General features: G+C 40.5%; 1 long non-coding RNA gene across 1 annotated transcript; it reads right to left on the bottom strand.

Annotated features, from left to right (window-relative positions):
- Nucleotides 1-5,401: 5,401 nt before the first annotated feature.
- LOC147640580 (uncharacterized) lies at nucleotides 5,402-6,295 on the bottom strand. The gene is made up of 3 exons (XR_015267363.1): nucleotides 5,889-6,295; nucleotides 5,663-5,797; nucleotides 5,402-5,570 (listed from the first exon to the last, which is right to left on the bottom strand). It is a non-coding gene; the product is annotated as an uncharacterized LOC147640580 (long non-coding RNA).
- Nucleotides 6,296-16,304: the final 10,009 nt, after the last annotated feature.

Here is a 16,304-nt window from a genome sequence, read left to right as displayed (position 1 = left end):
CATGTAATAGTTTATGGTTCCTTGAATGTAGCAAAAACTCGTGGTGAAGGTTGCTTACCAGTTCATTTGAATGGATGTTAAAGTAGGTCCTGTAAGCCAAGCCCATTGACTTTGTGTTGAACTTTTTTTTATCGCTGATGGGAAATTTAGGGGTTCAGAGTTACTATGCACAGAGCTTTGTATTCTCTCTCCAAGGAGTATTTAAAAAAAGGTGCCTTTAGATGAGAGTGAATTTCTTTTGTATGAGAAGTATGCTGAGCAATGACATTATTTAGGCAAGGCTCATTGCAAGAGCAATGCGTTTCATGTGGCAAATTGTTTTTTATTATCAGTACATATGTACATGGCTCAGTTATGAAAGCATATTTTGTTGGACTTATAATTGAATGTTAGCATAGACTAACAGCAGCATTCCAAGAAGCTAGTAACATTCTACGAGTGGTTTTAGGTGGGTGTAACAGGCGGGAGTGTGTTTCGGAATCAAATTAGGGTGAATAAGATCAAGAGCACTTGACATAGTATAGCCATAAAAGAAGAATTGCACAGTACACCACACTAGGTGTCGGAAGATGGACAGTCTCCTCCCTCCCTCTCTCCTTCCCTCCCTCCCTCAAGGTTATATTACCAAAAGGAGCTTGTCTAAGTACTAGATCATAGGGATTCACCACCATTTTGCACTTTACTCCAAGTACATTCAAAAAATAAAACAAACAATAGGCCATCACAAGTACATCCGTGCTTTCCCAACAAGTACTTCCACCTTGCACGTGTGCCTTCATAGGTACCTCTGCCTTGCACAACAAGAAGTGGTTTTGCTTCCATGTATCACAAGTTCTTTGCTTCTAGCCTTCACAGGTGCTTATGCCTTTGTACAAGGTTCTCAACAGGTGCTTCTGTCTTGTTTTCAGCGCATGGCGTGGAACACCTTTTGAACTTCTCACGATGATGTTGCCTAGCCTATAAACTTTATGACTAATCCAAATCAACATGCTTCCTATGCCAAAATCTCACATGTGGGCTCTTGGTAAGTGACTTTGGAGCTATACAAATAAATAATGGGCCCAACCACTTTCACTTGTTTGTTGTGTTGTGCTTTGGCAGTGATCTTCAGCCATAACGACTCCATCACCAGAAAACCACAAAACATCAAGGAGTTCTGTTGTGACAAGTTAGAATCAAGTCTTGACCGATGTTTTTGTATATAAATTTTGTGACATAATTTTTCCTGAGACACTACCTATTTCGACGTTGAAGATTTAGAATGTGTTTCAACATGTACAACAAGACATGAAAGTTTGTAATAGAACATCACAAGCACGATAGGAACAAGCTAGAACCCCTTATCCAAATCTTAGATGACGACATACCTTCCCTCCAAACACTACAACAATCGAAGAGCGTAGTCGCCATGCGAAGAGCCGCGAAAATTACAAAGGACCCATAAATGCAAAAAAAATCGATTGTAAGCGCTATATGCGGCTATCAACACGCGGCTATAGCAGTGCATATAGCCGTGTGTACACTAGCACATATAGCAGCTTTTACAGCAACGCTATAGCCGCATTTACAACAACACACACAATCGCGCTTACAGAGGGCGTATAGCCGCATTCTGTTTGCCAGACTCAGAATAGTTGGGCATTCATTCTACTCAATGTCAAAGACACATTGGGCTCCCTAATTTCCACCATTGCAAGTGACCGACCTGTCAAAATTCTATATGTACGTGCCAAAGTAGGAACATATATGTTCTCACTTACGAATGCAGTCCCTAGCCATGCATGTTTCTAACTTCCTTTGGCCACGCATGTTTTGAGTTCCCCATGCACAGTCTAAACGTTGTGAACACACATTTACGTGTCCCCTACATATCTCACCCATTCTATCCGTGTTATTTTGATAGACAGTACGCAGGTATACGCCTACAGCAGTTCTAAGCACAGTTGTGCGTGCTACTATAAACACGTATCCCCCACATCTCACCCATTCTGTCCTCATTTTTTTATCACATTATTTAAAGTTTTTCTTTAGACAAATACTTAAAACACAAAAAAATTACAAAACAAGAATGTCATGGTTTTTATTACTTTCAAATTATATACAAAGTTGCTGTCATGGTTTTTATTACTTTTAAATTATGTACAAAGTTGTCATGGTTTTTATTACTTTCAAATTATATACAAAGTGTTTATGTTCCCAAAAACGAATAAAGACACAGACAATAATCGAATTAATTCATTGTCTTTATCTTCATGTTCATCTTCGCTTGCATCTTCACCACGTGCACCACCATCCTCATCATCACCCCCGTTACTTTCAACATCAAGGGTCTTCCTGCGTCGTTAAAAGAAAATGCAATACAAACATGTTAGCAACAAGAAAAACAAGTTGGGTGATAATTAAAAATCAAGTTTGGAGCAAGTTTGGAGTCTCACCAAGTAACCCTGTCGAGCTCGTTGGATATCTGTTTCAGTGACCACTCCTTGGCGTTTGAGCCACTCCCAAGTGTTCGCTTCGTTGTGGTATTTGCCATACCTATTCTCCCTAGACATTGGGGGGCGACCTGTTACCCTTTCCTACATGCCATTTCAACATGCATGAAATATGAAAAGGGTAACGACGACACATGAAGTAAAGTTAGTGAAAAATGGCAAAGAAAAAAACTTACAAATCGTGCGAGCCAGCTTGCCTTTCCTCCAGATCCATACTTCATCGCACCATACTTCAGTAGTTGACTCGCACGCGTGCCGCCTTTTATTCAGGATGTTGAGTACCCTCCCTCGCTTCATTCTTCACCTTCTTCCAGTCCTTAATGGTGCAGTTGGAGGGCATTTTCTGTCCTTGTTTTTCGCATCTCCTTGCACGAGACCTTCTATTATTGAGGATCTTAATAATGTGATTCCTCGCCCACTCATCAAAAAAACGTGTGTGTGGTGGGTTTGGAAATCGCTCATGCATGCACTACATTACATACATGAAGTCCTTATCGTTCCATTTTTCCCATAGTTTGAAGCCGTCCTTATAGGTTTGGTTGACTAAATGACGGAAGGTATAATAAACCCTTGGTCCTGTGTCATCCATTTAGGGCCCGCCCTCCTCATCTACGGAATATTAAATCATCCCACCCTCCCCAAGCTCATTGCCTGTCGCCATAGGCGAAGGTGACCGTGCACCTTCTCCCCAAAGCATCCGCCGCCGCAGCCACCTCCCCCACTACTCGATCGCCTATGGCTCTGAGAAGCCCTCGAGCTATCACCACCTGAGTGGCGGCGTGTGGATGTCACATGCTGGGGAGATGGCACTATGGATGGGATAGGAGTGCGCTGAGCACTAGGAGGAGCTGAACGGCGAGTAGTAGGAAAAGTAGAAGTGTGAGGGGTAGGCAAGGTGGTCCGAAGCATGGATGCTGGTGATTGTGGGGTAGTTGACGTGTGAGGCACATACTAGGCGAGGGATAAGCCCAAGCGACTCAATTACTTGGCCCTGTACTTAGAGTTCAGGCAGTTCCAAGCCACCTGTCTCTAAAACATGTTACAAATCTGGGTCATCTATGGGTATGGGCATGGCACTAGAGGATGCCCCTCCATATGTTCGATCTTGGTTGGATGGTGATGAACCCTCTGATGGCCACATCTATATGCATAAAAACATTACATAGATCACATAGAGCATACATTACATAAAAACATTACAGAGCTCACATAGAGCAGCTCACATAGAGCATACATAGCTTAAAGTATTAAGCCTACACATAGTCTTAATGCATTAATCTTTAAGCATTAAGATCAATGCATTCTTCATGCATTAAGCATCATAATGCTTTAGTCATAATACATAATACATAGTCTTAATGCACAATCTTAATGCCTTAAGCTTACATAGTCTTAATGCATTAAGCTTATACATAAGTTTACAAGTTGACAAGTTTACGTGAGTGTCGTGTATGCCATAGTCAGTGCAAGTTGACATTTTTAAGTTTATTACGAGACTTGACATTGCCGGCAACCTTGAGATCCATGGATAACTTGGGTTGCTATTCGTTGGATTGGTAAAAACTTATTTGTTCAATTGAGACTTAATGGACGGGTCACAAGTATGTGGTGTTGTTATGCAGCGTGAAATATTAGGAATTTCAACATTTTAATGGTTGTATCAAGATTCAACAACAACGAGCTCCAAGCTTTGTTGTATGGAATTTAATCCAAAGTGTATGTTCTTTGCCTTTTACGCTTGCATATCTAACTAAAATTTGTAACATAATTTTTACTCGAGAGTCTATCTATTTTGACATTGAAGATTTAGAATGTGTTTCAACATGTACAAGACGTCATGAAAGTTTGTGTAATGGCACAAAAGTTTTGGAAGGACACTTTCGCTTTGAGAACATCACAAGAACTACAGGAACAAGCTAGAACCCCTCATCTAAATCTTAGATGATGGACATACCTCCCCTCCTTCAAGCACTACAACAATCGAAGAGCGCAGCCGCGCAAAAAGCTGTGAAAATTACAAAGGACCCATAAATGTAAAAAAACACACGCGATTGTATGTGCGGCTATATATGCGGCTATCAACACACGGCTACAGCAGTGCATATAGCCGTGCATATAACCGCGTGTACACTAGCACACATAGCGACTTCTATAGCAGCGTGATAGCCGTGTTTATAGCAGCACGCACAATCACGCTTACAAGGGCGTATAGCCGCATACTGTTTGCCAAAAAAACATGGACTAAATGGGTGAGATATATGGGGGACTCAGACTCAGAATAGTTGGACATTCATTCTACTCAATGTAAAAGACACATCGGGCTCCCTTATTTCCACACCACTGCAAGTGACAGACCTGTGATAATTCTATATGTACATACCAAAGTATGAATGGATGTTGTCACTTACGAATGCATGTTCTCACTTACGAACGCATGTTCTTACTTACAAACGCATGTTCTTACTTATGAATGCACATTCATAGGTCCTTGGCAATGCATGTTCCTAACTTTCTTGGGGCTAGGCATGTTTTGAGTTCCCCATACACGTTCTAAACGTTGTGAACTCACGTTTATGTGTCCCCCACATATCTCACCCGTTCTATCCCTCTTTTTTTGATAGACAGTACACGGCTATACGCATAGCAGTAAACGTGGTTGTGCGCGCTACTATAAACATGTGTCCCCCTTGTAAACGCGGTTGTGTGCGCTACTGTAAACACGTGTCCCCCACATATCTCACAAATTCTGTCCCCGTTTTTTTATAAATCACATTATTTGAAATTTTTCTTTACACAAAAAATTACAAAACAATAATGTCATGGTTTTTATTACTTTCAAATTATATACAAAGTTGTTGACATGGTTTTTATTACTTTCAAATTATATACAAAGTTGTTGACATGGTTTTTATTACTTTCAAATTATATACAAAGTGTTTATGTCCCCAAAAACGAATAAAGACAAAGACACTAATTAAATTAATTTATTGTCTTTGTCTTCATCTTCATCTTCGCTCGCATCTTCACCACCACGTGCACCACCATCCTCATCATCACCATCACTTTCAACATCCTTGTCTTCATGCATTAAAAGAAAATGTAATATAAACACGTTAGCCACAAGCAAAACAAGTTGGGTGATAATTAAAAAATCAAGTTTGTAGTCTCACCAAGTTACCGTGTCGACGAGCTCATTGGATATCTATTTTGGTGACCATTCCTTGGCGTTTGAGCCACTCCCAAGTGTTTGCTTCGTTGTGGTATTTGCGGTACCTATTCTCCCCAGACATTGGGGGCCCTTTTTCCTACATGCCATTTCAACATGCATGAGATATGAAAAGGGTAACGATGACACATGAAGTAAAGTCAGTGAAAAATGGCAAAGAAAAAACTTACAAATCATGCAAGCCATCTTGCCTTTCCTCCAGATCCATACTTCATCACACCATACTTTAGTAGTTGACCCTCACACGCCACCTTTTGTTTAGGGTGTTGAGTAGCCTCCCTGGCTTCCTTCTTTGCCTTTTTCCAGTCCTTAGTGGTGCAGTTGGCAGGCATTTTCTTTCCCTCTTTCGCACACCTCCTTGAGCAAGACCTCCTATTATTGAGGATCTTAATAATATAATTCCTTGCCTACTCATTGGAAAAACATATGCGTGGTGGGTTTGAAATTGCGTATGCATGCACTGCACTACATACATGAAGTCCTTATCTCTCTATTCTCCTTATGGTTTGAAGGCGTCATTAGGTTTGGTTGACTAAATGACACAAGGTTTAGTAAACCCTTCCTCTTGTGTCAACCATATAAGGCCCGCCCTCCTCATCTACGGAATAGTAAATCATCCCACCCTCCTCGGCTCGTTGCTTGTCGCTAGAGGCGAAGGTGACCATGCACCTCCCCCAAAGCATCCACCGCACCCACCTTCCCCACTACTCGATCTCCGATGGCTTTGAGAAGCCCTCAAGCTATCACCACCTAAGTGGCATCGTGTGGATGTCGCATGCTGGGGAGATGTCACGGTGGATGGGATAGGAGTGGGCTTAGCACTAGGAGGAGCTGAAGGGCAAGGAATAGGAAAAGTAGAAGTGTGAGGGGTAGGGAAGGTGGTCATAAGCATGGATGCTAGAGACTGTGGGGTAGCTAACATGTCAAGCACATAAAAGGCGAGGGATAAGCCCGAGACTCAAACCGCCCGTGTCTCTAAAATATGCTACAAATCTAGGTCATCTATGGGTATGGGTGTGGCACTAGAGGATGCCCCTCCATATATTCGATCCTGGTCCGATGTTGATGAATCCCACGATGGCCATGTCTATATGCATAAAAACATTACATAGATCACATAGAGCATACATTACATAAAAACATTACAGAGCTCACATAGAGCATACATAGCTTAAAGTATTAAGTCTATAAATAGTCTTAATGCATTAAGCTTATACATAAGCTTAATGAATTAAGCTTATGCATAATGTGACTTCATTAATTTTAAGCATTAAGATTAATGTATTCTTTATGCATTAAGCATCATAATGCATAATGCATAGTCTTAAAGCTTAAATCTTAAAGCCTAATGCATAGTCTTAATGTCTTAAGCTTACATAGTCTTAATGAATTAAGCTTATACATAAGTTTACATAGTCTTAAGCCTAAAGCAGTCTTAAGCTTAAAGATTAAAGCCTCATGCATAATCTTAAAGCCTATGCATATGCTTAAAGCATTGAGCATAATGTATAGTCTTAATGCTTAAAGCCTATGCGTAAGCTTAAAGCTTAAAGCCTCATGCATCAGCTTAAAGCCTACGCATATGCTTAAAGCATTAAGCATAATGCATATTCTTAATGCTTAAAGCCTATGCAAATGCTTATGCATAAGCTTAAAGCCTATGCATATTCTTAAAGCCTTTTCTTAAGCTCATGCAAATGCTTATGCATAAGCTTAGGCATAAGCTTAAAGCCTTTGCTTTAAGATCATGCATAAGTTTAAAGCCTTTGCTTATACATGCATGCTTTATTAAAGCATGCATGCATAAGATTCAGAATGTACTCAAGAAAAAGAAATCTTCGGCACCCGGAGGTGTTATGAAAATATGAATGAAAGAAGGGTGCTTCCCTCTAATGCTTGAAAGAAGGAATTGCTGCTTGAGAGAGCTTCAAGTTGCCAATGATTGAATTCTCTTAACCTAGCCACAAGAGAAGAGATCAATAAACTAAGCATTTATTATGTTAGGTGAACATTAAGCCTCTATATTAAGCTTATGCATTAATAAAGCTTATATTAGAGGAAATTTGGACTCAAATTAGGCCCTTTCAGGATTTCTACACATTCTCTCTCTACAAAAATGGACTCATGGTGATTTTTTTTGCAAATAAACTTAGAAGCATCCTATGTGGCATTTTAACAAACACTGTTTAAGCTAGTAGAATGGATTAAGAACAAAGCTTACCGGATATTATTATATAAAGTGAGTGTACTCCGTTTTGGTTGACCTATGGAGTGGATGTTGTAATGCCTATGGAATACATAGTTCCTAGTTTGAGAATTGTAGTCAGCAAAAGGCTGACAAAAAATGCAATGGTTGGGAGACCAATTCACTGGGAAAAATTGTGACCACATATAGGACACATGTAACAAAAATAAAGGAATGATCCAAAAGGGACCTAAAGAATCGAAGACATCAAGGATCAGCCCTATGAATGACAAAGGTAAGATCAAAGTGGAGGAAGAACCCAGAATAGATCCTGCCATCATGGATCCAACAATCAGTTTCGCAGCATCTTCATCAAGAGTATTTTTCAATGGCATCTTCATCAAGAGTATTTTTCAATGGCACAATGACTCAAGGGAAGAGAAAAAAAAGAGGCAAACGAGCAAAAATGTTTGGGGAGAATAAGTACCGCAAATACCACAACGAAGCGGACACTTGGGAGTGGCTCAAACACTAAGTAGTGGTTATTGAAACAGATATCCAAAGAGCTTGACATGGTAACTTGGTGAGACTCCAAACTTGCTCCAAACTTGATTTTTAATTATCACCCAACTTGTTTTGCTTGTGACTAACATGTTTATATTGCATTTTCTTTAAATGCATGAAAAAGAGGATGTTGAAAGTGATGGTGATGATGCAGATGGTGGTGCACGTGGTGAAGATGCAAGCGAAGATGAAGACAAAGACAATGAATTAATTTAATTAGTGTCTTTGTCTTTATTCATTTTTGGGAACATAAACACTTTGTATATAATTTGAAAGTAAGAAAAACCATGACATTATTGTTTTGTAAATTTTTTTATGTTTTAAGTATTTGTTTAAAGAAAAATTTGTTTTTTTAATTTTAAGTATTTGTTTTATATTTTAAGTATTTGTTTTTTTAATTTTAAGTATTTTTCTAAAGAAAATTTTTAAATAATGTGATTAAAAAAGACGGGGACAAAATGGGTGAGATATGTGGGGGACACATATTTACAGTAGTGTGCACAACTGCGCTTACAGTTGTGTGTATAGCTGCGCGGCTATAGCCGCATACTGTTTATCAAAAAAACAAGGATAGAATGGGTGAAATATGTGGGAGAGACGTTGTAAACGTGTGTTCACAACGTTTAGAACGTGCATGGGCAACTCAAAACATGTGTGGCCAACAAAGTTAGGAACATGCATGGCCACGGACCTATGAATGTGTATTCGTAAGTAAGAACATGCATTTGTAAGTAAGAATATGCATTTGTAAGTGAGAACATGCATTTGTAAGTGAGAACATCCATCCCTACTACGGCATGTACATATAGGATTCTCACAAGTTTGTCACTTGTAGTGGTGGAAATTAGGAGGCTCGATGTGTCTTTTACATTGAGTAGAATGAATGTCCAACTATTTTGAGTCTGAGTCCCCCATATATGTCACGCATTTTGTCTCTATTTTTTTGGCAAACAATACGCGGCTATAAGCCCTTTGTAAGCGCAATTGTGTGTGCTACTGTAAACGCGGCTATCGCCCTGCTATAGAAGCCGTTATATGTGCTACTGTAAACGCGGCTATCGCCCTGCTATAGAAGCCGTTATATGTGCTAGTGTACACATGGTTATATGCACGGCTATATGCACTCTTGTAGCCGCATATATAGCTGTGCATATAGTCGCGTGTGTTTTTTTTTGCATTTATGTGTCCTTTGTAATTTTTGTGGCTCTTCACGCGGCGACTGCACACTTCGATTGTTGTAGTGCTTGAAGGAGGGAAGGTATGTCCGTCATCTAAGATTTAGATGAGGGGTTCTAGCTTGTTCCTGTCGTTCTTGTGATGTTTTCAAAGCAAAAGAACCCTTCCAAAACTTTTGTGCCATTACAAACTTTCATGTCTTCTTGTACATGTTGAAACACATTCTAAATCTTCAATGTCAAAATAGATAGACTCTCAAGTAAAAATTGTCGCAAATTGTAGTTAGATATGCAAGCGTAGAAGGAAAATAACATACACTTTGGATTAAATTCCACACAACAAAGTTTGGAGCTCATTGGTCGAATCCTGATACAAACATAGAAATGCTGAAATTCCTAATATTTCACGATGCATAACAACACTACATACTCATGACCTATCCATCAAGTCTCAATTGAACAAGTGCAATGAATAAGTTTTAACCAATCCAACCAATAGAACCCCAAGTTATCCATGGATCTCAAGGTTGTCGGCAATGTCAAGTATCGTAATAAACTTAAAAATGCCAACTTGCATTGACTATGGCATGCATGACACTCTCACGTGAACCATATTAACTGTATAAAATCAATTAAACAATTAAATCAAAGTAGACTTATCATAAAAAACAAACGATTGTTGCAGATGGCATTTTATTAACATACCAAATCTCAGTCATTTCGTTGTTGTGAACAATCTTATCACCAGGTCCATATAAAAGCACTTTAGACATTTATTCAAGACACAATCAACAAGTACGATAGCTGGATCACTTCTCTATACCACTATGACAATTTTATTGTCAACATACAAACACTCTTTCTTTGTAGCACCTTGGATCTTACCACGCCTCCCTGCGAGCATTATCACACCGCCACGTTGCACTATGGGTACTCGTCCCTCCTCTCACCTCACTTCACTCACACACACTCACTAGCATGCATTAGGAAGAGAGATTAGTAAGAGCAAGACTCAATTGCACAATGGGAGAGTATGTTGTATTATATGATGCGGCCGGTGGGATGACAGGCTGTGACAGCCATTTTGGATTACTAGAGATTGGCATAGTTATAGTGCTAGCTCATTTAGTCGAGTTCACATTATGGACCGACCCTTGTATGTTGTAGTAGTTGAGTACTAATCCATATAGTGTGTACTCTTATCTTTATGTTATGTTGGTTGAGTAGAGAAGAAGAAGATAGAATTTATGGGGATTCCCATTTCAAGTGCGTGTGGTAGCAAGTAAGGATGGTCTTAAGTGATGTACTTCATGGATATATTATGAGAGTAGTCATTGTAATAGCATTAGGCCTCTTATGAGCCTAAAGTGCCCGACCGACCACAGTTTAAGTGAGTGTGAACACTTATGGCCATGTATATAAGTGAATTTCTCCCATAATCTCACCAACCATGCCAGTGGTGTAGATGCGGAAGCTATCACCCAGGTGGGTCATCAATGTCTGTCTCGTAGCACTAGTTGAGCTTGATATCTCAACACTCCCCCTTGAGCTCAACTCCACACACTGCACTCTAAGCAAGATCCTAAACCTGTGGAGCTTCTCTATGCCCAATGCCTTCGTGAAGATGTCAGCCACCTGATCCTTTGTGTTGACATATACCAGATCTACATCTCCTAGTAGAACCTTCTCCCTCACAAAGTGATAATGCACCTCAATGTGCTTCGTTCTAGCATGATATACTGGGTTACTGGCCAACTGTATGCTGTTCATGTTATCACAATATATGACAACTGCCCTATCCACGGGCTCTCCCATGTCACCAAGTAGCTTCTGAATCCAAGCTACCTCACAAGCTGCCACATAGCAGCACCCCTGTACTCTGTCTCTGTACTCGATAAGGTAACTGTTGGCTACTTCTTACTGCTCCAACTCATAGCAGCACTCCCAAATGAGAACATAAACCACTGGTAGATCTCTTATCTACAATACTACCAGCCTAATCAGCATCTATGTACCCATGCAACTGTATCTCTGTACCAACCTCATAGAAAAGGCCATAATCAAATGTGGACTTTATATACCTGAGGATCCGTCTAGCCACATCCAAGTGTGGCTTCCTAGGGGCTTGCATAAACTAACCACAAGTCCAACAACATAGCTCAAGTCTAGCCTAGTAATGGTCATGTAGATCAAACTACCCACTACGCACCTGTATGTAGTGGGGTCCTCCAAAAGCTCACCTGTATCTACGGAAAGCTTTGTGTTCTGCTCCAATGGCACTGAAATAGGCTTACAGCCTATCATACCATACTTGGACATGTCCAAGCCATACTACCTCTGCAATAGCAAAATGCCATGAGGTGATCTCACCACCTCTATGCCCAAGAAATACCACAGCTCACCCAAATCCTTCATCTGAAACTTCTACTTCAAAATCATCCTGCCATCATGTATGTCTACATCACTATCACCAGTGATAAACAAGTCATCCACATAGATAACTAATAGCATGATCCCTCTATTTGTCTTTTTCACATATAGTGAAAAATTTGCATTGGATGTCTGAAATCCAATGGTAACAAGATACTCCCTGATCTTGTTTGACCATGCTCTGGGTGCCTGCTTCAAGCCATACAAGGCTTTGCACAAGCTGCACACAAAATATAGATGTGCATCACTCTCATAACCTGGTGGCTGCATCATGTACACTTCTTCTTGCAAATCACCATGCAAGAAAGCATTCTTTACATCCGTTTCATGTAAAGACCAACCCTTCTGCAGCCATAGCAATGACAGCTCTCACGGTTGCCATTCTTGCAAACTGGGCTAAATGTCTCCTCGTAGGCTATGCAAAAGTCTGTGCATAGCCCTTGGCAACCAATCTTGCCTTGTACCTGCTCACTAAACCATCAGCATTGTGCTTGACTTTATACACCTACTTACATCCAATTGCCTTCTTTTCCTTAGGCAAAGGCACTAACTTCCATGTTCCATTTGCATCCAATGCTGCCATCTCCTTATCCATGGCATCTTCCCATTTCTTATTCCCAATTTCCTGCTCAAAGCAAGTGGGCTCAACCTCCTGTATTGCTTTTACCATGTAAGCATAATGATGGGCTGTATATCCATCATATCTCAACCTGTCAATAGGGTATCTAACCCTCGTAGACCTGCATACACCTGGATCACTACCAGGTGTCCTCAAAAACAGCCCTAGTTCTCCTTACACTAGGAGTAACCACAGACGAAATGCCAAGCTCCTCATCAAGGCTCTGGTCAGAGCCACTAGAGTCACCATCCAGATATGAGTGACCTGCTGATAGATCAAGCACAAAAGGTTGATTTACCTTTTCCTTATCTTTGCGTGATACATGTGTATTTACATCATTTCTCAACATGCCTGACCATGGGCTAACATTGGATCCACTGCTCGAGGACTCCCCAAGTCTACTCAGCACACCTGTGATTGCTGCTCTATATGTGGTGCAACATCAGCACCTGTGATTGCTGCTCTACATGTGGTGCAACATCAGTACTTCTTACATCTGCATCTTCTGTTGCCTTCACTACTTGTGCATACCAGCTACTCATCTCATCGAAGACAACACCTCTTGCTTACTCCCATCCCACGAGTGGTAGCATCTATAACCTTTTTACTCCATAGCATAACCAATGAAGATACATTTCTTAGCCTTTGGATCCAACTTTGTTCTCACTTCATCAAGGACATGTACATATGCAATACACCCAAACACTTTTAAGTGAGACACATCCGGTCTTATGCCTGTAAACTTCTGTTCAGGAGCCATACCATGAATAGCTGTAGTGAGTGTCATGTTCATAATGTACATAGCAGTTGCTACTACTTTTGCCCAAAAGTAATGTGGCATATTCTTGTCAGCCACCATCAAGGCACGTGCCACTTCTGCAATGTGCCTGTTTTTCCTTTCTACAACACCATTCTATTTGCGGGGTGTACCTGCACGTAAACTGTCTCTTGGTTCCCTGCTTTCTTAGAAAATCACTGAACTCATTGGAGAAATATTCTCCCCCACCATTTGATCTTAGGCATTTTATTTGCATGCCTTTTTCCTTCTCAACCAAGGCTTTAAATCTCTGAAAGTGAGCAAACACCTCACTTTTCTCCATGAAATAAACCCACACTTTCTTAGTGTGGTCATCAATGAATGTAACATAGTATCTGCAACCTACAATTGTTGTAGTCTTGGTCGGTCCCCATACATTTGAATGTATGACATCCAATGGCCTTGCACTGACATGCTTTTCATGTGGGAAAGCATGTTTGGCATGCTTACCAAGTTGGAATGCTTCACATACCTTATGCATACCATCAACCTTAAACTTTGGCAAACCTACAACAATATTTTGGGCCTGCATAGACTTTAGTCGCTATACATTCACATGACCAATGCGCTTGTGCCATATGTCAATATTTGCAATGACACATGTTCCATGCGCAAACATGGCTACCTTTATCTCAGGCATGTTTACATCCAAAGTAAACATCTTGCCATTTCTGTTACCCTTTGCAAACCAAGCGGCACTTATTTTTGAAGTCTTTCACAAAACATCCTTGAGGATTAAACCTCACTTGCAAACCCTGCTCAACCATCTGTCCAACAGAAACTAGGTTCTTTGTAATATTCGGAGCATAAAGTACATCAGCCAAGTACTAAATTTTGCCATCCTGCATAGACAATGGCACTTTACCAACATGCGCAATAGGATGTGCAGTATCATCACCTATTTCGACATAACCTGGTTTTTCCATCCTGGCATAGACAATGTGCACTTTACCAACATGCACAATAGGATGTGCAGTATCATCACCTATTTCTAGATAACCTGGTTTTTCCATTTTCTGCATATCTCTAAAACCACTCAGCGCATGACTTGTCATGTGGGGTGCCAGAATCCATATACCATATATCTTGAGATTCTCACACATCCCTTGTTATGGAACTAAGCATGTGCTGCATCACAAACAGCTGCATCACAAATAGCTGCTCACTTCTGTCATCACCTTCATGTTTGCTAGATGATGCATAGTTGCCTTGCTGCAACTTCCCACTTTTAATGTTATTGCCTTGCTGCAACTTCCCACTTTTAATGTTATTCTGCTTTTTATAGCAGTCCTTTGTCATATGTCCTGGTTTGCCACAGTAATAGCACTCTATGCTATTTGCATTTTGATTTCTTTGCCAACCACCTTGGCCTCTTTGGCTCCCCCTACCTCTAGATTGGCCTCTTCCACCTGTGTATGATTGCTACTGTGAATCATTGGACTATTGTTGTCCAGAATTCTGATTTCCTTGTCGACCATCACCTTGCCCTTGACCACGGCCTCTACCTCTGCCTCTACCTGAATTAGAGTAGAAGGCCTATTCCGATGTGTTCTTGCTTTGTGAAGAAGAATCCTCACCTAAAGCCTTTTCTTCTATGATCAGCATAGATATCAAGTCCCGAAAGTTGGGAATATTCTCCCTAACTGCAATGGAGGTCTTGAATGGCTTGTACTCTTTGCCAACCCATTCAGACAAACACTTACCAAGTCATCATCCTCCACTGATACATTGATAGACCCAACGGATTCAACAATGCCCTTGATCTTTAAGGCATATTCATTAATAGACATGCTTTTCTTTTCCACAGTATGCAACTCTTGCTTTAGCTGCAACTTTTCTTTTCCATAGTATGCAACTCTTACTTTAGCTGCAACTTCCTTGCCTTTGTGTTAGTCTGAAACATCTGAACCAGATTCTGCCATGCAACTGCTGGAGTGTTGTTTTCATCTTGTATGTGTCCTATCATAGTGTCTGTGACACTAATTGAAAGCCAGTACATGACTTTTCTTGCACCTTGATTCGAATCCTTGAATGCCTTTATATCTGCAAGAGTGGCATTCTCCTTTAGATAACTTTAGAGGCTCCTCATTGTCTCCTTCTACATAATCCCAAAATCCTTTACCCAATCAGGAAATTGGTCATTCTGAACTTCCAGGCATGAAAGTTATTCTTATCTAACTTCTCACTAACAATCTGATTAATTCTATTAGACATGTTTTCCTGCAACAATCAAATAACCTGCAAACAGACAACTTTTGTATGCAACCTGTAATACAACAGTATCTCCTGTAATTGTGCAGCCAGCAAAAACGGTACTTTAGCATAGCTTGTGTGTCACCAAATGTGACCAAAGTACATGTACATACACCAGTATCAACAATACATGTGAAAACCCTGTTTGCACTTCCAAAATGCGCTGTTACACTGCAATAACTAGATTTCGAGCAGGAACAGTTCTTTACCAGAACTTCCAAAAAACTGCAAAATACCCTGCAGTGACGAAACGGGGCCCGTAACGCACCCGAAACGTGAATCTGGCCGATATTTTTTTTTGTCCAATAATATACTTGCCCTGTAGCTCTGCTCTCACAAGACAGCTCCTCAATCAATCGGAGATGTGTAGCTCCCAGAGCTACTGAGGGGGTGTTGTACCTAAACCAAGAAGGGGAAAGAGATGTGTAGCTCCCAGAGCTACTGAGGGGGTGTTGTACCTAAACCAAGAAGGGGAAAGAGATGATGGTGCTCTTACCCATGTAGTACCTCTTCCTTTCTTGCTTGTTCTTACCTCTTTCTTGC

This window comes from Cibotium barometz, chromosome 2 (genome assembly GCF_041138505.1).
Source record: "Cibotium barometz isolate CiBa-2024 chromosome 2, ASM4113850v1, whole genome shotgun sequence".
Lineage (NCBI taxonomy): Eukaryota > Viridiplantae > Streptophyta > Polypodiopsida > Cyatheales > Cibotiaceae > Cibotium > Cibotium barometz.
The sequence above is the reverse complement of the archived record's forward strand: the minus strand, read 5'-3'. Positions and strand labels throughout refer to the sequence as shown.